The sequence below is a fragment of the Mustela putorius genome, unplaced genomic scaffold (genome assembly GCF_011764305.1).
Source record: "Mustela putorius furo isolate JIRA1106 unplaced genomic scaffold, ASM1176430v1.1 tig00003913_pilon_pilon_pilon, whole genome shotgun sequence".
NCBI lineage: Eukaryota > Metazoa > Chordata > Mammalia > Carnivora > Mustelidae > Mustela > Mustela putorius.
In genome coordinates this window covers 4625341-4649517 of record NW_025422060.1, presented here as the reverse complement: position 1 = coordinate 4649517, position 24177 = coordinate 4625341, and the positions used below count along the sequence as shown (strand labels likewise).

Below are 24177 nucleotides of genomic sequence, written 5' to 3'. Positions count from 1 at the left end.
GCTGTGGAGAAAGGGGACCCCCCTCTTACACTGTTGGTGGGAATGCAAGTTGGTGCAGCCACTTTGGAAAACAGTGTGGAGATTCCTTAAGAAATTAAAAATAGAGCTTCCCTATGACCCTGTGATTGCACTACTAGGTTTTTACCTCAAAGACACAGAAGTAGTGAAAAGAAGGGCAATCTGTGCTCCAGTGTTCATAGCAGCAATGGCCATAATCGCCAAACTGTGGAAAGAGCCAAGATATATTTATATTATATATATATATATTATATCAGACAAATGGATGAAAAAGACATGGTCCATATATACAATGGAGTATTATGCCTCCATCAGAAAGGATGAACACCCAGCTTTTGTATCAACATGGATGGGACTGAAGAGATTATGCTGAGTGAAATAAGTCAAGAAGAAAAACTCAATTATCATATTGTTTCACTTACTTTTGGAGCATAGGAATAATACAGAGGACATTGGGAAAAGGAGAGGAGAAGTGAATTGAGGGAAATTGGAGGGGGAGAAAAATCATGAGAGACTATGGACTCAGAGAAAACAAACTGAGGGTTTTTCAGGGGTGGGAGGTAGGAGTTGGGTGAACCTGGCTGTAGGTATAAGGAGGGCATGTATTGCATGGAGCACTGGCTGTGGTGCATAAACCATGAATCTTGGAACACTGAGAAAATAAAATAAAATAAAATGAAACCAATAAGATGAAACCTGAAAAATTCACAAGTGCATGGACATTAAACAACATACTGAAAAATAAGCCTATGGGAATAGAGATATGTGTAACTCATTGAAACTGCAGTGTGTACAAAGTTTTTGGAGGTTAACATCTCCTTTATTTCATATATGAGTGTTTCTAAACTTTTCTGTTCAAGCATCTGGTCATAGCTGAATACTTAACTCATGGAAACTAAACTGAACATACATTTTAAAATGATATGAGAGTAGGCTTGTAAAAGAAAAAGGAAGAGGAAGGGGTGAAGAAGGAGGAGTGGGGGAAGAAGAAAAAAATTGAAAGGAAAATAAAAAGCATTTTACAAAAACCAAAAAAGAAAACACAACATAAAAAGCTTGAGGGTCAAAGGAAAAGTAGTTCTTTGAGGGAAGTTTAAAGCAATAAATGCCTACATATAAGAAAGATGGGTCTCAATTGAACAATATGATTACACCTCCACAACAAAGGGAAGGGAAGAATAATGACGCTTAAAATTATTATAAGGAAAAAACAAAGATCAGAAGACAGATAAAGTACAGACTGGAAAGACAATACAGAAGATTAACAAAATTAATATTGGGTCTTTGAAAAGTTGCACAAATTGAAAACCTTTAGCTAGTCTAAGAAAAACAGAGAAGAGTCCAATAAAATCAGAAATGAAGAAGAGATATTACAACTGATACCACAAGAGATTACTGTGAACATCTGTATGCCAACAAAATTGATAACTAAGGGAAAAAATGGATAAATCCCAAGAAATATAAAGCATGTCATGACTGAATCATGAAGAAATACAAAATCTGAACAGAGAAATAATGTGTGAGGAATTGAATAAGTAATCAATAATCAATAATCTCCAAAGAAATGCCCAGGACCAGATGGCTTCAATGGTTTAATCTAATATATATACATTTTTATATAATTATTCATACATATATAATATATGTAATATAACATGATTGCATATTTTTATATAATTACATAAATTTTCATTATATAATTTATATTAATACATAAATTATATATATTATGTACAATATACAATATAGACTACAATATAATCTATACTATAATATATAATATATAGTATTGTTTGTATTTTATATATTAGAATTGTATATTTGAATTGTATATTCTTTATATTAGAATTATATATTAGAGTATATACATATATATGCATATATATACACACACATATGTGTATATCCTGAATATAATCTGAATTGTATATTCAGGACCTGAACTATCAATAGTTAGACACTTAACCAACTGAGCCACCCAGATGCCCCCTAAGGGAACAATCTCATATTTAGTAACATAAAAAATAAAATACTTAGAAATAAATTTAACCAAAGAAATGAAAGATCTCTACACTGAAATTTCACTATAACTTGGATGAAATAAATGGAAGAAGACACAAGTAAATGGAAAGATATTCCATATAAGAATGATGTTAAAATGTCCATATTACCTAAAGCAAACAACGGATTCAAGGCAATTGCTATAAAAATTCACATGTCACTTTTACAAATGATTTTTAAAACTACACAGTTTTACAGGGCACCTGGGTGGCTCAGTGGGTTAAGCATCTGCTTTTGGCCCAGGTCATGATCTCAGGGTCCTGGGATTGAGCCACGCATCGAGTTCTATGCTCAGTGGGGAGCCTGCTTTCCCCTCTCTCTCTGCTTGCCTCTCTGCCTACTTGTGATCTCTCTCTCTCTGTGTCAAAAAAATAAATAAATAATCTTAAAAAAAAACTGCACAATTTTTGATGGAACCATGAAAGACTTCAAATAGCTAAAGTAATAGGCAAGCTATAGACATTACATATTCAGATTTCAAACTATATTAATAAAATTGTAGTAATCAGAACAATATGTTATTGACATAAAAACAGATAAATAGTTAGATGGGACAAAATAGAGATCACAGAAATAAGCCCATTCATATATAGTCAACTGATTTTTGAAAATATAACAAAAATATACAATGGGAAAAGGATAGCTTTTTCAAAGCATTGGGAAAACTGGGTATCTTTATGCAAAAGAATAATCACCTATTTACACCATAAGAAATGTCAACTCAAATGGATTAAAGACTTAAATCCTAAATTTGTAATACTTGGAGAAGAAAACACAGAGGAATTCTCAGTAAGATACTAGCTAATCATATCCAATAGTACATTTAAAGAATTATTCACCATGACCAGGTGGGATTTTTTCCTTGGCTGTGGGGATGGTTCAACATCTGAAAATCAATCAACATGATACAACACATTAATAAAAGGATAAGAACCATATGATCCTCTCAATAGATTCAGGAAAAGCTTTTAACAAATATAGCATTCTTTCTTAATAAAAACTCTCCAAAATGAAGGGATAGAGGGATCATACCTCAACATCATAAGGTCCACATGTGAAAGACCCACAGCGAATAGCATCTTCAACAGGGAAAAACAGAACTTTTCCTGTCAGTTCAGGAACATAATAGGGATGTCCACTCACACCGTTATTGTTCAACATAGTAGTGGAACTCCTAGCCTCTGTGATCGGACAACAACAAGACATAAAAGGCATCCAAATTGGCATAGAAGTCAAACTCTCTTCACAGATGACATATTACTACATGTAGAAAACCCAAGAGACCCAAAATTGCTGGAACTGATACTAGAATTCAGCAAACTTACAGGATATAAAATCAATACACAGAAGTCTGTTACATTTCTATACATTAACAATGAAGGGGCAGAAAGAGAAATCAAGGAATTGATCCTGTTTACAATTGCACCAAAAGCCATAAGATACTTAGGAATATACCTAAGCAAAGAGGTAAAAGATCTGTACTCTGAAAACTATAGAACACTTATGAAAGAAATTGAGGAAGACACAAAGAGATGGAAAAACATTCCATGTTTATGGACTGAAAGAATAAATATTGTTAAAATGTCTGTGCTACCCAAAGCAATCTACACTTTCAGTGCAATCCCTATAAAAATACATGAGAATTTTTTACAGAACTAGAACAAACAATTCTAAATTTTGTATGGAACCAGAAAAGACCCTGAATAGCTAAAGGAATGTTGAAAAAACATCAATGCTGGTAGCATCACAATTACAGTCTCGAAGCAGTATTACAAAGCTGCAATCATCAAGATAGTATGGTACTAGCACAAAAACAGACACATAGATCAATGGAAGAGAATAGAGAGCCCAGAAATGAACCCTCAACTCTATGGTCAACTAAACTTCAACAAAGCAAGAAAGAATATCCAACGGAAAAAGGTCTCGTCAATAAATGGTTTTAGGAAAATTGGTCAGCCACATGTAGAATAATAGACTGGACCACTTCTTACACCATACACAAAAATAAATTCAAAATGGGTAAAAGACCTAAATGTGATACAGGATTCCATCAAAATCATTGAGGAAGACATAGGCAGCAACCTCTTTGCCCTCAGCCACAGCAATTTCTTACTAGGCAAGGGAAACAAAAGGAAATATAAACTATTGGGACTTCATCAGGACAAAAAGCCTTTACATAGCAAAGGAAACAGTCAACAAAACTAAAAGGCAAGGCACTGAGTGGGAGAGTATATTTGCAAATGACATATCTGATAAAGGGTTTATATCCAAAATCTCTGAAGAACTTAGCAATCTCAATACCCCAAGAACAAAATATCTAGTCAAGAAGTGGGCAGGGGATATAAATGAACAGACATTTTTCCAAAGAAGACCTACAAATGGCCAACAGACACACGAAAAAGTGCTTAACATCACTTGGCGTCAAGGAAATATAAAAGCCACAATGAGATATCACCTCATACTGGTCAGAATGGCTAAAACTTACACAAGAAAAAACAGATGTTGGCAAGGATGCAGATGATTTTACCCTCTTACACCGTTGGTGGAAATGCAAGCTGGTACCGCCACTCTGGAAAACAGTGTGGAGGTTACTCAAGAAGTTAAAAATAGAGCTACCCTACAACCCAGCAATTGCACTACAAGGTATTTACCCAAAGGATTAAAAAAAAAAAAGAGTTATTCAAAGGGACATATGCACCTCAATGATTATAGCAGCAATGTCTGCAATTGCCAAACTGTGGAAATAGCCCAGATATCCATCAACAGGTGAATGGATAAAGAGGACATTGTATATATACCACATGGCTATAGAAAGAAATGGCAAGATTTCATTCTTTTTGATGGCTGAGTATGAAATCTTGCTTGCAATGACATGAATGGAACTAGAGAGTATCATGCTAAGTGAAATAAGTCAGTCAGAGAAAGATCAATACCACATGATTTCACTCATATGTGGAATTAAAAAACAAAACAGATGCAGAGGAAAAATAAAATAATATAAAAAACAGTGAGGAAAACCGTAAGAGATTCTTAACTATAGGGAGCAAACTGAGGGTTTCTGGCAAGGAGGTAGGTGGGGGTATGGTATAACTGGGTGATGGATGTTAAGGAAGGCACTTGATGTATTGAGCACTGGGTGTTATATGCAACTGATGAATCACTAAATTCTACCCCTGAAACTAATAATACACTACATGCTGACTAAATTGAATTTAAATAAAAGAAAAAAAGAAAACAAATTTTAATGTTGGTCTTAGCAATAATTTTTTTTAAAGATTTTATTGATTTATTTGACAGAGATCACAAGTAGAGAGGCAGGCAGAGAGAAAAGGGGAGGCAGTCTCCCTGCTGAGCAGAGAGCCCGATGCAGGGCTTGATCCCAGGACCCTGGGATCATGACCTGAGCCAAAGGCAGAGGCTTTAACCCACTGAGCCACCCAGGCAACCCAATATTTTTTTATTTGACATCAAAAGCACAAGAACAAAATACAAATAAATAAGTAGGATTACATCAAACTAAAAAACTTTTGTACAGCAAATGAAACAATCACACACACAAAAAAAATCACAAAATGAAGAGGTAATCTACAGAATAGGAGAAAATGCTTTTAAACTACATATTGGCTAAGAGGTTAATATCCAAAATATTATATAATGAACTGATACAACTTAATGGTGAAATTACTAACAATTCAATCACAATCACAGTAATTCAAGGATCTCTGAACAAGTATTTTTCCAAAGACATACAAATGGCCAATAGATTAATGAAAAGATGCTTAAAATCACCAGTCACCAGGGAAATGCAAATGAAAATCACAATGAAATATCAGTTCACAGTTTTTGGAATCGCTGTTGTCAGAGACAGAGAATAATAAGTATTAGTGAGAATGTGAAGAAAATGCAACTCTTCTACATGGTTGATTATAATGTAAATTTGTGCAGCCATTATAGAAAACAGTATGGAAGTTTTCCAAAGGAACTAAAAACTGAATTACCATCTGGCCTAGTAATTACATATCTGGGCTTTTATCTGAAGGAAATGCAATCACTATCTCAGAAAACATTTGTACAACCATGTTTACAGTGGCATTATTCACATTAGCTGAAATGAAAATAACCTAAGTGCACACAATCCATTAATGGACTAATAGATAATGAATAATGAATATATATTATAGAATATAATTTTGCCATAAAAAGGAAGGAAATACTGCCTTTTGCAAACATGTGGATAAGCCTGGAGGGCATTTTGCTATGTGAAATAAGTCAGACGGAGATAAATACTATACAGAATTACTTGTATGTAGAATCTAGAAAAAAGTCAAACTGAGAAACTGAGTGTAGAATTATGGTTGCCAGGTCCTGCCATGGGTTAAATGGAATGATTGATGAGAGGTTCAAATTTTTAGATATAAGTACTATGGATTTAATGTACAGCATGATGATTATATCTAATGATACTGTATTGTATATGTGATATTTGCTAGGAGATCAGGTAGAAGAACTGTCACTAAAAAAGAAGGAAGGAGAGAAGGAAGGAAAGAAAGGAAGGAGGGAAAGAAAAGAAAATAAAAGAGTAGAAAGAGATAAGAAAAGATAGAGAAGCAGCAAGAAAGCAAGACTATGTGAGGTCATGGATGGGTTAATTTGATTGTGGGAGCCATTTTCGAAGCATACATATATCAAATCACTGTGCTGTACACTTTAAATATATTACAACTTTATTTGTTAATTACACTTCTATTAAGGTGGAAAAATTGATATATGCATAAAGAGACACACACAGAAAAGTAAAGATATGGAGAAAAATGTACATGAATAATTATATTAGTATCAGAAAAAGCAGACTTCAGAGCAAGGAAAATTACCAGGGATAAGAAGAAGTATTAAGTAATGATAAATGAGCCAATTATCCAAGAAGATATAATATTCCTTAATGTGTATATGCCTTAATGTGCATGTGCCAAAATACATAGGCAAAAAGTGACAGAACTGCAAGGAGAAATCTACATGTACATTTTTATATTTGGAGACTTCACCCCTCTATCAGAAATGAACATAACCAGCAGGCAAAAAATAAAAAACATAGGTGAACTCAGCAAGACCATCAAATAACTTATCTAATTGATGTCTACTTGAATACTACATCCAATAATAGCAGAATACACATTACCGTCAAACTCACAAGTTATACTCACAAAGATAGACCCACATTTTTTTCAAAGTTAGACTATATGTTAAGAAAGAAAGCATACGGGGCGCCTGAGTTGTTCAGTGGATTAAGCCTCTGTCTTCGGCTCAGGTCATGATCTCAGAGTCCTGGGATAGAGCCCCATATCGGGCTTTCTGCTCAGCAGGGAGCCTGCTCCCCCCGCCCCGCCCGCCTCTCTGCCTACTTGTGATCTCTATAAAATAAATAAATAAAATCTTTAAAAAAATTATACATTAAATTTTTTTTCTAAAATAGAAATCATATAAATCATGCTCTCAATCTACAATGGAATTAAAATAGAAATCAATAATATACAGATAGCTGGGCAATCTCAAAATACTTGAAGATGAAAGAATACACCTCTAAAGTACATGCTCAAAGTGTCAAATTTTTAAAATTTGAACTAAGTGAAAATTAAAATACTTCAGGAATCTCCACACTGTTCTCCAAAGTGGCTGCACCAACTTGCATTCCCACCAACAGTGTAAGAGGGTTCCCCTTAATGTTTTTTTTTCCATTGAATATTCATTCCTGCTTTCTCAGAGATTAGTTGACCATATAGTTGTGGGTCCACTTCTGGGACTTCTATTCCGTTCCATTGATCTATGTGTCTGTTTCTGGATCAGTACCATACTGTCATGACAGCTTTGTAATATAGCTTGAAGTCCACAATTTTGCCTCCAACTTTGCTTTGATTTTTCAGGATTGCTTTGACTATTCAGGTTATTTTGTGATTCCATACAAATTTTAGGTTTGCTTGTTCTAGCTCTGTGAAAAATGCTGGTGGTATGTTTTTATTCTTTTTAAAATTATTTTTATTTACTTTTAAAATTTCTTTTCAGGGTGCCTGGGTGGCTCAGTGGGTTAAGCCACTGCCTTTGGCTCAGGTCTGATCTCAGGGCCCTGGGATCGAGTCCCGCATCAGGCTCTCTGCTCAGCAGGGAGCCTGCTTCCCTCTCTCTCTATCTCTGCCTGCCTCTCTGTCTACTTGTGATCTCTGTCTGTCAAATAAACAAATAAAATCTTTAAAAAAAATAAAATTTCTTTTCAGTGTTCCAAAATTCATTGTTTATGTGCCATATCCAGTGCTCCATGCAATATGTGTCCTCCATAATACATTGGGGTGTAGATGGCCCTTCTTTTCATTACATATGTATCTTTGGAGTAAATACCCAGTAGTGCAATTGCAGGGTCATAGGAAACCTCTATTTTTAATTTCTTGAGGAATCTCCACACTGTTTTCCAAAGAGGCTGCACCAACTTGCATTCCCACCAACCATGTAAGAGGGTTCCCCTTTCTCCACATCCTCTCCAACACCTGTTGTTTCTTGTCTTGTTAATTTTGGCCATTTTAACTGATGTAAGGTGGTATCTCAGTGAGGTTTTGATTTGAATCTCCCTGATGGTTAATGATGACACATTTTTTCATGTTTCTGTTAGCCATTTGTATGTCTTCATTGGAGAAGTGTCTGTTCAGGTCTTCTGCCCATTTTTTGACATGATTATCTGTTTTGTGTGTATTGAGTTTGAGGAGTTCTTTATAGATCCTAGATATCAGCAACAAAGAGGCAACCCACAGAATGGGAGAAGATATTTGAAAATGTTGGTGGTATTTTGATAGAGATTGTTTTAAATGTGTAGTTTGCTTTGGAGAGTATAGACATTTTAATATTTGTCCTTTCAATCCATGAACATGGATAGTTTTTCCATTTCTTTGTCACCTTCAATTTCTTTCATAAGTGTTCTGTAGTTTTCAGAGTACAAAACTTGTATGTACATCTTTGGTTTGTGAATCAATCAACATGATACACCACATTAATAAATGAAAGTATAAGAACCATATGATCTTTTCTTTTTAAAGATTATTTCTTTATTTATTTGACAGACAGAGATCACAAGTAGGCAGAGAGACAGGCAGAGAGAGGAGGAAGAAGGCTCCCCACTGAGCAGAGAGCCCAATGCGGGACTCGCTCCCAGGACCCCGGGATCATGACCCGAGCTGAAGGCAGAGGCTTTAACCCACTGAGCCACACAGGCGCCCCTATATGACCTTCTTTTTATTTATTTTTTAAAATTAATTTTATTTTCAGCATAACGGTATTCATTATTTTTGCACCACACCCAGTGCTCCATGCAATCCTTGCCCTCTATAATACCCACCACCTGGTACCTCAACCTCTCATCCCCCCTGCCACTTCAAACCCCTCAGATTGTTTTTCAGAGTCCATAGTCTCTCATGATTCACCTCCCCTTCCAACTTCCAACTCCCTTCTCCTCTCTAACTCCCCATGTCCTCCATGCTTTTTGTTATGCTCCACAAATAAGTGAAACATATGATAATTGACTCTCTCTGCTTGACTTATTTCACTCAGCATAACCTCTTCGAGTCCCGTCCATGTTACTACAAAAGTTGGGTATTCGTCCTTTCTGATGGAGGCACACAATACTCTATAGTGTATATGGACCACATTTTCCTTATCCATTCGTCCATGAAGGGCATCTTGGTTCTTTCCATAGTTTGGCGACCATGGCCATTGCTGCTATAAACACTGGGGTACAGATGGCCCTTCTTTTCACTACATCTGTATCTTTGGGGTAAATACCCAGGAGTGCAATTGCAGAGTCATAAGAAAGTTTTATTTTTAATTTCTTGAGGAATCTCCACACTGTTCTCCAAAGAGGCTGCACCAACTTGCATTCCCACCAACAGAGTAGGAGGGTTCCCCTTTCTCCACATCCTCTCCAACACATGTTGTTTCCTGTCTTGCTAATTTTGGCCATTCTAATTGGTGTAAGGTGATATCTCAATGTGGTTTGAATTTGAATCTCCCTGATGGCTAGTGATGAGGAACATTTTTTCATGTGTCTGATAGCCATTTGTATGTCTTCATTGGAGAAGTCTCTGTTCGTATCTTCTGCCCATTTTTTGATATGCTTGTCTGTTTTGTGTGTGTTGAGTTTGAGGATTTCATTATAGATCCTGGATATCAACCTTTTGACTGTAATGTCATTTGCAAATATCTACTCCTATTCCATGGGTTGCCTCTTTGTTTTCTTGACTGTTTCCTTGGCCGTGCAGAAGATTTTGATTTTGATGAAGTCCCCAAAGTTCATCTTCGCTTTTGTTTCCTTTGCCTTTGGAGGCATATATTATTTATTCATTCATTCATTTATTTATTTATTTATTTATTTATTTTCAGCATAACAGTATCATTATTTTTTCACCACACCCAGTGCTCCATGCAATCTGTGCCCTCTATAATACCCATCACCTGGTACCTCGACCCCTACCCCACCACCACTTCAAACCCCTCAGATTGTTTTTCAGAGTTCATAGTCTGTCATGATTCACCTCCCCTTCCAATTTACCCGAACCCATTCTCTCTAACTCCCCATGTCCTCTATGCTTTTTGTTATGCTCCACAAATAAGTGAAACCGTATGATAATTGACTCTCTCTGCTTGACTTATTTCACTCAGCATAATCTCTTCCAGTCCCATCTATGTTGCTACAAAAGTTGGGTGTTAGTCCTTTCTGATGGAGGCATAATACTCCATAGTGTATATGGACCACATCTTTCTTATCCATTCATCCGTTGAAGGGCATCTTGGTTCTTTCCACAGTTTGGCGACCGTGGCCATTGCTGCTATAAACACTGGGGTACAGATGGCCTTCTTTTCACTACATCTGTATCTTTGGGGTAAATACCCAGGAGTGCAATGGCAGGGTCATAGGGAAGTTCTATTTTTAAATTATTTTTTTAAAGATTTTATTTATTTATTTGACACACACAGAGAGAAATCACAAGCAGTCAGAGAGGCAGGCAGAGGGAGAGGGGGAAGCAGGCTCTCTGATAAGCAGAGAGCCCGATGTGGGGCTCGATCCCAGGACCCCGGGATCATGACCTGGGCTGAAGGCAGAGGCTTTAACCCACTGAGCCACCTAGGCGCCCCCTATTTTTAATTTCTTGAGGAATCTCCACAGTGTTCCTTGGAGACATATCTTGAAAGAAGTTGCTATGGCTGATATCAAAGAGATTACTGCCTATGTTCTTCTCTAGGATTCTGATGGATTCCTGTCTCACATTGAGGTCTTTTACCCATTTTGAGTTTGTCTTAGTGTACAGTGTAAGAGAATGGTCGAGTTTCATTCTTCTACATATAGCTGTCCAGTTTTCCCAGCAACATTTATTGAAGAGACTGTCTTTTTTCCACTGTATATTTTTTCCTGTTTTGTCGAAGATTATTTGACCATAGAGTTGAGGGTCCATATCCGGGCTCTCTACTCTGTTCCACTGGTCTATGTGTCTGTTTTTATGCCAGTACCATGCTGTCTTGGTGATCACAGCTTTGTAGTAAAGCTTGAAATCAGGTAACATGATGCCCCCCGTTTTATTTTTGTTTTTCAACATTTCCTTAGCGATTCGTGGTCTCTTCTGATTCCATACAAATTTTGCTCCAGCTCTTTGAAGAATACTGGTGGAATTTTGATCGGAATAGCATTAAAAGTATAAATTGCTCTAGGTAGTATAGACATGATTCTTTATATGGAAAACCGAGAAGACTCCACCCCCAAACTACTAGAACTCATACAACAATTCAGCAATGTGGTAGGATACAAAGTCAATGTACAGAAATCAGTGGCGCTCTTATACACTAATAATGAAAATACAGAAAGGAAAATTAGAGAATCGATTCCATTTACTATAGCACCAAGAACCATAAGATACCCTGGAAAAAGATCTGTACTTGAGGAACTATAGAACACTCATGAAAGAAAATGAAGAAGACACAAAAAGATGGAAGACCATTCCATGCTCTTGGATCAGAAGAATAAACATTGTTAAAATGTCTATACTACCTAGAGCAATTTATACTTTTAATGCTATTTTTTATTTTTATTTATTTGACAGAGATCACAAGTAGACAGAGAGGCAGACAGAGAGGCGGGGGGGAAACGGGCTGAGCAGAGGGCCCGATGTGGGGCTCAATCCCAGGACCCTGGGATCATGACCTGAGCCAAAGGCAGAGGCTTTAACCCACTGAGCCACCCAGGTGCCCCCCCCATATGACCTTCTTAGTGCAAAAAAAAAAAAATTGAGAAAATAGAGCATCGATTCTTGAAAACCCCAACAAAGCAGAGATAGAGGGAACATATCTCAATATCATAAAGGCCATATACAAAAACCCACAGCTAATATTTACTTCAATGGGGAAAAACTGAGAGCTTTTCCTCTGTTGTCAGGAACAAGACCAGGATGTCTCACCACTGTTATTTAACATAGTACAAGAAGTCCTGGCTTCTTAAGACAGAAAACAAAAAGAAATAAAAGGCCTCCAAATAGGCAAGGAAGAAGTTAAACTTTCCCTATATGCAGATCACATGATACTGTGTATAGAAAACCTGATACATGAATTCAGTAATGTCACAGGATACAAAATCAGTATACAGAAATCTGTTGCATTCCTATACACTAATAATGAAACAACAGAAGTAGAAATCAAGGAATTGTCTTTTTTACAATTGCCCCCAAAACAGCAAGGTACATAGGAGTAAACCGAACAGAAGAGGTAAAAGATGTGTATTCTGTTATATATATTTTAGAAATAACCCAGTCATGTCCAAGAAGAATAGGATAAAAAAATTTTGGAAAGTGGGAGAGCATAACAAGAGAGAAAAATGTAATTTTTACTAGATTATTTCTCCAGCGTATAATTTTCAATTTCTAATACTTAGCCTGATCTTCCCTCAGATACTGTTCTTACTTTTGTTTGCTTATTGAGGGACACTTTGCTTCCTCAATTCAAATGAACAAACCCTTCTTGTATATACCAGTTGGAGAAAGAACCAAAGAACTTAAAATAAATGTTAATAATTCCAGATTTTTGTTTCTGTAGATCTTATTTCATTAACTGTTCTTACTTCATTATTGAAAACTTGTTTTGTCTAATCTGGGACATTTCACTTTGGTAATGGTACAGCATGTCACCACATTTATACAGATTGCAGTGTTGGTACATTTGGATTACCAAGGTCATAGTGTGATCTTTTTCTTTTTAATGTTATGTACATTATTAGGCTTTGATGTAGTGTTCCGTGATTCATTGTTTGCATATAATACCCAGTGCTCCATGCAATACATGCCCTTCTTAATACCCATCACCTGACTAACCCATCGCCCAACACTTCCTTATCTCAAAAACCCTCAGTTTGTTTCCCAGAGTACATAGTCTCTCATGGTTATCTCGCCTTCTGATTCCTGCCCCCCACCCTTCATTTTCCCCTTCCTTCTCCTAATGTCCTCCATGCTATTTCTTATGTTCCATGAATAAGTGAAACCATGATAACTGACTTCCCTATTTGACTTATTTCACTTAGCATAATTTCTTCCAGTTCCACCCATGTTGATGCAAAATTTGGGCATTCATCTTTTCTGATGGCCACATAATATTCCATTGTATACATGGACTACATCTTCTTTATCCATTCATCTGTTGAAGGGCATCATGGCTCCTTTCACAGTTTGACTATTGTGGACATTGCTTCTATGAATATTGGGGTGCATGTACTCTTTCTTTACACTACTTCTGGGTTTTGGAGTAAGTACTTAGTAGTGCAATTGCTGAGTCATAAGGTAGCTCTATTTTTAACATCTTAAGGAACCTTCATATCATTTTCCAGAGTGGCTATACCAGCTTGCATTCCCACCAACAGTGTAAGAGGGTTCTTCTTTCTCCACAACCTCTCTAACATTTTTTGCTTTTTTCCTTGTCAATTGTTACCCTCCTGATTGATGTAAGGTGGTATCTCAATGTGTTTTATTTTATTTTATTTTTTCAGTGTTCCAAGATTCATTGCTTATGTACCACACCCAGTGCTCCATGAAATACGAGCTCTACTTAATACCCACCACCAGGCTCACCCAGCCCACAACCCCACTCCCCTCCAAAACCCTCAGTTTGTTTCCCAGAGTCCATAGTCTCTCCAGGTTTGTTTCCCCTCTGATTACCCCCAACTCATTCTCCTTTCCTTCTCCTAATGTCCTACATGTTATTCCTTATGTTCCACAAGTAAGTGAAACTATATGATAATTGACTTTCTCTGCTTCACTTATTTCACTCAGCATAATCTCCTCCAGTCCCGTCCATGTTGATACAAAAGTTAGGTATTCATCCTTTCTGATGGAGGCATAATAATCCATTATATATATGAACCCTATCTTCTTTAACCATTCATTTGCTGAAGGACATCTTGGCTCTTTCCAGTTTGGCAATTGTAGCCATTGCTGCTATGAACATTGCGGTACAGATGTCCCTTCTTTTCATTACATCTGTATCTTTGGAGTAAATACCCAGTAGTGCAATTGCAGGGTCATCAAGCTCTATTTTTAATTTCTTTTCTTTCTTCTTTCTTTCTTTTTTTAACAAAAATGGAAATTTTATTTATGACTGAGATAACATGCAAATTATTTAGAAAAATATACACTTTTCAATATATGGCATTGGAACAATTGGTTATCTGAATGTGAAAAGATGAAATTGGAACCCTGTCTCACACTGCATATAAGAAAATCAAATCTGCGTGGATTAAAACTTATATGTACAAGGCAAAATGTATAATATTGAGTGGAAATAGTAAGTTTCCAGTATGTTTCCACTTGAGCAAAGTACAAAACCATGCAAAACAACATAATACATTTCTTAATAATATAAACATAGTTAAGTATAAATAAAAATAAGACAAAGATAAAGAGAAAATTCAGGATTGTCTTTCCTCTTAGGGGAAATGCAAGGGGCCAGAGAAGACCTAAATATTCTTATTCCTAAATTGGGCGGTGTCTACAAAGAAGCTTTTATATCATTATGCCTTTTGCCTTACACATTTTTTCCTTTATGTATTTTTTAATTAATTTATTTTTTTCAGGGTAATTTCTTAAGGAATCTCCACACTGTTTTCCAAAGTGGCTGTACCAACTTGCATTCCCGCCAACAGTTTAAGAGGGTTCCCTTTCTCCTCATCCTCTCCAACACTTGTTGTTTCTTATCTTGTTAATTTTGGCCATTTTAACTGGTATAAGGTGGTATCTCAATGAGGCTTTGATTTGAATCTCCCTGATGGTTAATGATGATGAGCATTTTTTCATGTGTCTGTTAGCCATTTGTATGTCTTCATTGGAGAAGTGTCTGGTCATGTCTTCTGCCCATTTTTTTTTGATGTGATTATCTGTCTTGTATGTATTGAGTTTGAGGAGTTCTTTATAGATCTTGGATATCAGCCCTTTGTCTGTGGTACAATTTGCGAATATCTTCTCCCATTCTGTGGGTTGCCTCTTTGTTTTGTTGACAATTTCCTTTGCTATGTAGAAGCTTTTTCTCTTGATGAAGTCCCAAAAGTTCATTTTTGCTTTTGTTTCCATTGCATTTGGAGACATGTCTTGATAGAAGTTGCTGAGGCTGATGCTGAAGAGGTTCACTGCTTATGTACTCATCTAGAATTTTGAGATTCCTACCTCATGTTCAGGGTCTTTTATCCATTTCAAGTTTACCTTTGTGTATGGTGTAAGAGAATGGTCAAATTTCATTCTTCTATATATAGCTGTCTAAATATTCTCAGCACCATTTATTGATGAGATTGTCTTTTTTCTATTGGATATTTTTTCAGTTTAGTTTTGATTTGAATTTCTCTGATAGCTAGTGATGATGAACTGTTTTTACATGTGTCTAATAACCATTTGTATGTTTGGAGAAGTGTCTACTCATGTCTTCTGCCCATTTTTTGACTTATTTTGTTTTTGGTTATTGAGTTTGAGAAGTTCTTTATAGATCTTGGATATCAGTCCTTTATCTGTAGTGTCATTTGCAAATATCTTCTCCCATCCCATGGGTTGCCTCTTTGTTCTGTTGACTGTTTCTTTTGCTGGGCAGAAACTTTTTATCTTGATGAAGTCGCAACAGTTAATTTTATCTCTGGAAAGCAAGGGTAGTTCAACACTTGCAAATCAATCAATGCGATAGAACATATTAATAAGAGAAGAGATAAGAACCATATGGTCCTCTCAATTGATGCAGAAAAAGCATTTGACAAAAATACAGCATCCTTTCCTGATTAAAACTCTTCAGAATGTGGAGATGGAGGGAATATGCCTCAATTTCATAATAACCATCTATGAAAAGCCTACAGTGAATATCATTCTCAATGGGGAAAAGCTGAGAGCCTTTCCCTTAAAATCAGGAACATGATAAGGATTCCCACTCTTACCACTAGTGTTCAACAGAGTACTAGAAGTCCTAGCAACAGCTATCAGACAATAAAAAGACATAAAATGTGTCCAGATTGGCAAAGAAGAAGTCAAATTCTCTCTCTTCACAGATGACATGATACTTTATGTGGGAAACCCAAAAGCCTCCACCCCCAAATTACTAGAACTCATACAGCAATTCAGTAATGTGGAAAGATGCAAAATCAATGCACATAAATCATGTTGCCTGATTTCAAGCTACATTACAATGTTGTGATCACCAAGACAGCATGGTATTGGCACAAAAACAGACACATAGATCAATGGAACAGAATAGAGAACCCAGATATGGACCCTCAAACCTATGGTCAACTAATCTTTGACAAAGCAGGAGAAAATATCTCATGGAAAAAAGATAGTCTCTTCAATAAATGGTGCTGAGAAAATTGGACAGCTATATATAAAAGAATGAAACTCAACCATTTACTTATACCATATACAAAGATAAACTCTAAATGGATGAAAGACCACAGTGTGAGACAGGAATCCCTCAAAGTCCTAGAGGAGAACATAGGTAGTAACCTCTTCAACATCACTACAGCAAATTCTTTCATAGTGCGATCTTTACAATTTATTAACTCAGCATTTTTCCAAAGAAAGACTTCCACGTCTGGGTGACTATTTCATAACATGTTTCCAAATTTAGGTATGTGCTGTTAGAACCAACTTGACCACAAAACTATTAGAGCTAGTGGTTGACTTTAGGTGAGCCTTTCTTTTTCAGTATAAACTCTCCTTCAACCATGTTCATATATTTTTCCTATAATGGGATCTAGGTAAAAAAAATTTTTTTTAATTTTTTATTTTTTTATAAACATATATTTTTATCCCCAGGGGAATCACCAGGTTTACACACTTCACAGCACTCACCAAAGCACATACCATCCCCAATGTCCATAATCCCACCCCCTTCTCCCAACCCCCCTCCCCCCAGCAACCCTCAGTTTGTTTTGTGAGATTAAGAGTCACTTATGGTTTGTCCCCCTCCCAATCCCATCTTGTTTCATTGATTTTTCTCCTACCAACGTAAGCCCCCATGTTGCATCACCACTTCATTATATCAGGGAGATCATATGATAGTTGTCTTTCTCCGCTTGACTTATTTCGCTAAGCATGATGCGCTCTAGTTCCATCCACGTTGTTGCAAATGGCAAGATTTCGTTTCTTTTGATGGCTGCATAGTATTCCATTGTGTATATATACCACATCTTCTTGATCCATTCATCTGTTGATGGACATCTAGGTTCTTTCCATAGTTTGGCTATTGTGGACATTGCTGCTAAAATCATTCAGGTGCACGTGCCCCTTTGGATCACTACGTTTGTATCTTTAGGGTAAATACCCAGTAGTGCAACTGCTGGGTCATAGGGCAATTCTATTTTCAACATTTTGAGGAACCTCCATACTGTTTTCCAGAGTGGTTGCTCCAGCTTGCATTCCCACCAACAGTGTAGGAGGGTTCCCCTTTCTCCGCATCCTCGCCAGCATCTGTCATTCCTGACTTGTTGATTTTAGCCATTCTGACTGGTGTGAGGTGATATCTCATTGTGGTTTTGATTTGTATTTCCCTGATGCCGAGTGATATGGAGCACTTTTTCATGTGTCTGTTGGCCATCTGGATGTCTTCTTTGCAGAAATGTCTGTTCATGTCCTCTGCCCATTTCTTAATTGGATTATTTGTTCTTTGGGTGTTGAGTTTGCTAAGTTCTTTATAGATTTTGGACACTAGTCCTTTATCTGACATGTCGTTTGCAAATATCTTCTCCCATTCTGTCAGTTGTCTTTTGATTTTATTAACTGTTTCCTTTGCTGTGCAAAAACTTTGATCTTGATGAAATCCCAATAGTTCATTTTTGCCCTTGCTTCCCTTGCCTTTGGCGATGTTCCTAGGAAGATGTTGCTGCGGCTGAGGTCGAAGAGGTTGCTGCCTGTGTTCTCCTCAAGGATTTTGATGGATTCCTTTCACACATTGAGGTTCTTCATCCATTTTGAGTCTATTTTTGTGTGTGGTGTAAGGAAATGGTCCAATTTCATTTTTCTGCATGTGGCTGTCCAATTTTCCCAGCACCATTTATTGAAGAGGCTGTCTTTTTTCCACTGGACATTCTTTCCTGCTTTGTCGAAGATGAGTTGACCATAGATTTGAGGGTCTATTTCTGGGCTCTCTATTCTGTTCCATTGATCTATGTGTCTGTTTTTGTGCCAGTACCATGCTGTCTTGATGATGACAGCTTTGTAATAGAGCTTGAAGTCCGGAATTGTGATGCCACCAACTTTGGCTTTCTTTTTCAATATCCTTTTGGCTATTCGAGGTCTTTTCTGGTTCCATATAAATTTTAGAATTATTTGTTCCATTTCTTTGAAAACGATGGATGGTACATTGATAGGAAGTGCATTAAATGTGTAGATTACTTTAGGTAGCGTAGACATTTTCACAATATTTATTCTTCCAATCCAGGAGAATGGAACATTTTTCCATTTCTTTGTGTCTTCCTCAATTTCTTTCTTGAGTACTTTAGAGTTTTCTGAGTATGCATTCTGTGCCTCTTTGGTTAGGTTTATACCTAGGTATCTTATGGTTTTGGGTGCAATTGTAAATGGGATTGACTCCTTAATTTCTCTTTCTTCTGTCTTGTTGTTGGTGTAGAGAAATGCAACTAATTTCTGTGCATTGATTTTATATCCTGACACTTTACTGAATTCTTGTACAAGTTCTAGCAGTTTTGGAGTGGAGTCTTTTGGGTTTTCCACATATAGTATCATATCATCTGCAAAGAGTGATAATTTGACTTCTTCTTTGCCAATTTGGATGCCTTTAATTTCCTTTTGTTGTCTGATTGCTGCAGCTAGGACCTCTAGTACTATGTTGAATAGCAGTGGTGATAATGGACATCCCTGCCGTGTTCCTGACCTTAGCGGAAAAGCTTTTAGTTTTTCTCCATTGAGAATGATATTTGCGGTGGGTTTTTCATAGATGGCTTTGATGATATTGAGGTATGTGCTCTCTATCCCTACACTTTGAAGAGTATTGATCAGGAAGGGATGCTGTACTTTGTCAAATGCTTTTTCATCATCTATTGAAAGTATCATATGGTTCTTGTTCTTTCTTTTATTGATGTGTTGTATCACATTGACTGACTTGTGGATACTGAACCAAACTTGCAGCCCTGGAATAAATCCCACTTGGTTGTGGTGAATAATCCTTTTAATGTACTGTTGAATCCTATTGGCTAGTATTTTGGTGAGAATTTTCGCATCTGTGTTCATCAAGGATATCGGTCTATAGCTCTCTTTTTTGATGGGATCCTTGTCTGGTTTGGGGACCAAGGTGATGCTGGCCTCATAAAATGAGTTTGGAAGTTTTCCTTCCATTTCTATTTTTTGGAACAGTTTCAGGAGAATAGGAATTAGTTCTTCTTTAAATGTTTGGTAGAATTCCCCTTGGAGCCGTCTGGCCCTGGGCTTTTGTTTGTTTGGAGATTTTTAATGACTGTTTCAATCTCCTTACTGGTTATGGGTCTGTTCAGGCTTTCTATTTCTTCCTGGTTCAGTTGTGGTAGTTTACATGTTTCTAGGAATGCATCCATTTCTCCCAGATTGTCAAATTTGTTGGCGTAGAGTTGCTCATAGTATGTTCTTATAATAGTTTGTATTTCTTTGGTGTTAGTTGTGATCTCTCCTCTTTCATTCATGATATTATTTATTTGGGTCCTTTCTCTTTTCTTTTTGATAAGTCGGGCCAGGGGTTTATCATATTTATTAATTCTTTCAAAGAACCAGCTCCTAGTTTCGTTGATTTGTTCTATTGTTTTTTTGGTTTCTATTTCATTGATTTCTGCTCTGATCTTTATGATTTCTCTTCTCCTGCTGGGCTTAGGGTTTCTTTCTTGTTCTTTCTCCATCTCCTTTAGGTGTAGGGTTAGTTTGTGTACCTGAGACCTTTCTTGTTTCTTGAGAATGGCTTGTACCGCTATATATTTTCCTCTCAGGACTGCCTTTGTTGTGTCCCACAGATTTTGGACTGTTGTATTTTCATTATCATTTGTTTCCATGATTTTTTTCAATTCTTCTTTAATTTCCCGGTTGACCCATTCATTCTTTAGAAGGATGCTGTTTAGTCTCCATGTTTTGGGGTTCTTTCCAAACTTCCTTTTGTGGTTGAGTTCTAGCTTTAGAGCATTGTGGTCTGAAAATATGCAGGGAATGATCCCAAAATTTTGATACTGGTTGATTTCTGATTTAGGACCGAGGATGTGATCTATTCTGGAGAATGTTCCATGTGCACTAGAGAAGAATGTGTATTCTGTTGCTGTGGGATGAAATGTTCTGAATATATCTGTGATGTCCATCTGGTCCAGTGTGTCGTTTAAGGCCTTTATTTCCTTGCTGATCTTTTGCTTGGATGACCTGTCCATTTCAGTGAGGGGAGTGTTAAAGTCCCCTACTATTATTGTATTATTGTTGATGTGTTTCTTTGATTTTGTTATTAATTGGTTTATATAGTTGGCTGCTCCCATGTTGGGGGCATAGATATTTAAAATTGTTAGATCTTCTTGTTGGACAGACCCTTTGAGTATGATATAGTGTCCTTCCTCATCTCTTATTATAGTCTTTGGCTTAAAATCTAATTGATCTGATATAAGGATTGCCACTCCTGCTTTCTTCTGATGTCCATTAGCATGGTAAATTCTTTTCCACCCCCTCACTTTAAATCTGGAGGTGTCTTCGGGCTTAAAATGATTTTCTTGGAGGCAACATATAGATGGGTTTTGTTTTTTTATCCATTCTCATACCCTGTGTCTTTTGACAGGGGCATTTAGCCCATCAACATTCAGGGTAACTATTGAGAGATATGAATTTAGTGCCATTGTATTGCCTGTAAGGTGACTGTTACTGTATATTGTCTCTGTTCCTTTCTGATCTACCACTTGTATGCTCTCTCTTTGCTTAGAGGACCCCTTTCAAGATTTTCTATAGAGCTGGTTTGGTGTTTGCAAATTCTTTCAGTTTTTGTTTGTCCTGGAAGCTTTTAATCTCTCCTTCTATTTTCAATAATAGCCTAGCTGGATATAGTATTCTATATCTGCATGTTTTTCTCATTTAGTGCTCTGAAAATATCATGCCAGCTCTTTCTGGCCTGCCAGGTCTCTGTGGATAAGTCAGCTGCCAATCGAATATTTTTACCATTGTATGTTACAGACTTCTTTTCCCGGGCTGTTTTCAGGATTTTTCTCTTTGTAACTGAGACTTGTAAATTTTACTATTAATTGACGGGGTGTGGGCCTATTCTTATTGATTTTGAGGTGTGTTCTCTGAACCTCCTGAATTTTGATGCTCGTTCACTTTGCCATATTGGGGAAATTTTCCCCAATAATTCTCTCCAGTATACCTTCTGCTCCCCTATCTTTCTTCTTCTTCTGGAATCCCAATTATTCTAATGTTGTTTCGTCTTATGGTGTCACTTATCTCTCAAATTCTCCCCTCGTGGTCCAGTAGCTGTTTGTCCCTCTTTTGCTCAGCTTCTTTATTCTCTGTCATTTGGTCTTCTATATCACTAATTCTTTCTTCTGCCCCATTTATCCTAGCAGTGAGAGCCTCCATTTTTGATTGCACCTCATTAATAGCTTTTTTTATTTCAACTTGGTTAGATTTTAGTTCTTTCATTTCTCCAGAAAGGGCTTTTATATCTCTCGAGAGGTTTCTCTAATATCTTCCATGCCTTTTTCGAGCCTGTCTAGAACCTTGAGAATTGTCATTCTGAACTCTAGATCTGACATATTACCAATGTCTGTATTGATTAGGTCCCTAGCCTTCGGTACTGCCTCTTGTTCTTTTTTTTTGTGGTGAATTTTTTCGTCTTGTCATTTTGTCTAGATAAGAGTATATGAAGGAGCAAGTAAAATACTAAAAGGGTGGCAACAACCCCAGGAAAATGTGTTTTAACCAAATCAGAAGAGATCCCAAATCATGAGGGGGAGAAAGGGGATAGAAAGCGGTTCAAAAAGAAAGAAAGAAAGAAAAAAAAAAAGAAAAGAATTAAAAAAAAAGAAAACAAATAAGAAAAATATAAAAAAGAAAAAATATATATATTAGATAAACTAGTTAAAAAACGTTAAAAGAGAAAAGGGTAAAAGTAAAAAAAAATATTTACCAGAAGGCGAGAAAAAAAAAAACAAAAAATGAAAAAGAAAAAAATTAAATTAACTGCAAGACTAAAAAAATACAGGGAGTATGCCATGCATTCCATGCTTTGCTTTCTCCTTCTCTGGAATTCTGCTGCTCTCCTTGGTATTGAAACTGTACTCCTTGGTAAGTGAACTTGGTCGTGGCTGGATTTCTTATTGATCTTCTGGGGGAGGGGCCTGTTGTAGTGATTCTCAAGTGTCTTTGCCCAAGGCGGAATTGCACCGCCCTTACCAGGGGCCGAGCTGAGTAATCTGCTCGGGTTTGCTTTCAGGAGCTTTTGTTCCCTGAGCGCTTTCCTTAGACTTCCAGAGGACGGGAATACAAATGGCGGCCTCCTGGTCTCCGGCCCGGAGGAGCCGAGAGCCCGGGGCCCCACTCCTCAGTGCGCCCTCAGAGAACAGCGCCCAGTTACTCCCGCCTGCCTGACCTCCTGCCACGCTCCGAGCTCACCGAGCCTGTGGCTGGTTCAAGGTAACACCGAGCTGTGAGCTTACTGTTGGCTCTGTCTCTGTAGCTGGCTTTCCCGTTCCAATACCCGCAAGCTCTGCGACACTAGATACTCCCGATCCTTTTGTGACTCTGCGGGTCCTGAGGCCACGCTGACCCTTCGTGGGCTTCACCCTGGTTTAGCCTCTGGAGCGATGTCCCTCAGCGGAACAGACTTTTAAAAGTCCTGATTTTGTGCTCTGTTGCTCCGCCGCTTGCCGGGAGCTGGCCCCTCCCCCCGGGGTCTATCTTCCCGTTGCTTTGGATTCACATCTCCGCCAGTCCTACCTTTCAGAAAGTGGTTGTTTTTCTGTTTCCAGAATTGCTGTTCTTCTTCTCTTCAATCTGCTGATGGATTTGCAGGTGTTTGCAATCTTTAGATAAGCTATCTAGCTGATCTCCTGCTAGCTGAAGTAGTCTCAGCCTGCTACTTCTCCGCCAGCTTGACTCCTCCTCCTAGTTGAAAATTTTAAATCGGGTAAAAATTTCAAATCACATAAAAACTCAAATGAAATGAGACCAAATCTCTTATAGTACTTCAGCATATTTAACCATTTCCTCCTCCCAAGATACAATGTCTGCATGACAGAGACCTGGGAAAGTACTCATTTTTCTCAATCCACAAAATGTCTTGCTATTCTTTCCCATTTACTGATACCTGTTTTTTGTTTTTGTTTTTTACAACTAAATAGCATAAAAATGGCATAAAATATTCTTGGATTAGTCAAAGAATTTCTGCTTCCTGGTAATTTTCTGTGGCAATGGAGACCATGATTTGCATTGTAACCTGTGGGGAAAAAAACTTCATGTTCCACATCACTAGGTATATCCTTACAGTATGATTATGATTTTAATGTAAACTCAAAAGTTGTATTATTATCATAAACTTTCCAGGATATTTTAATTTAGCATA

The 24177-nt window shown here is 37.2% G+C and overlaps 1 protein-coding gene across 1 annotated transcript in view; it reads left to right on the top strand.

Moving 5' to 3' along the window:
- Positions 1-24177, top strand: part of CCDC7 (coiled-coil domain containing 7) — a 467373-nt gene that overhangs the window by 393591 nt on the left and 49605 nt on the right. The gene's annotated exons all lie outside the window — the stretch shown is intronic.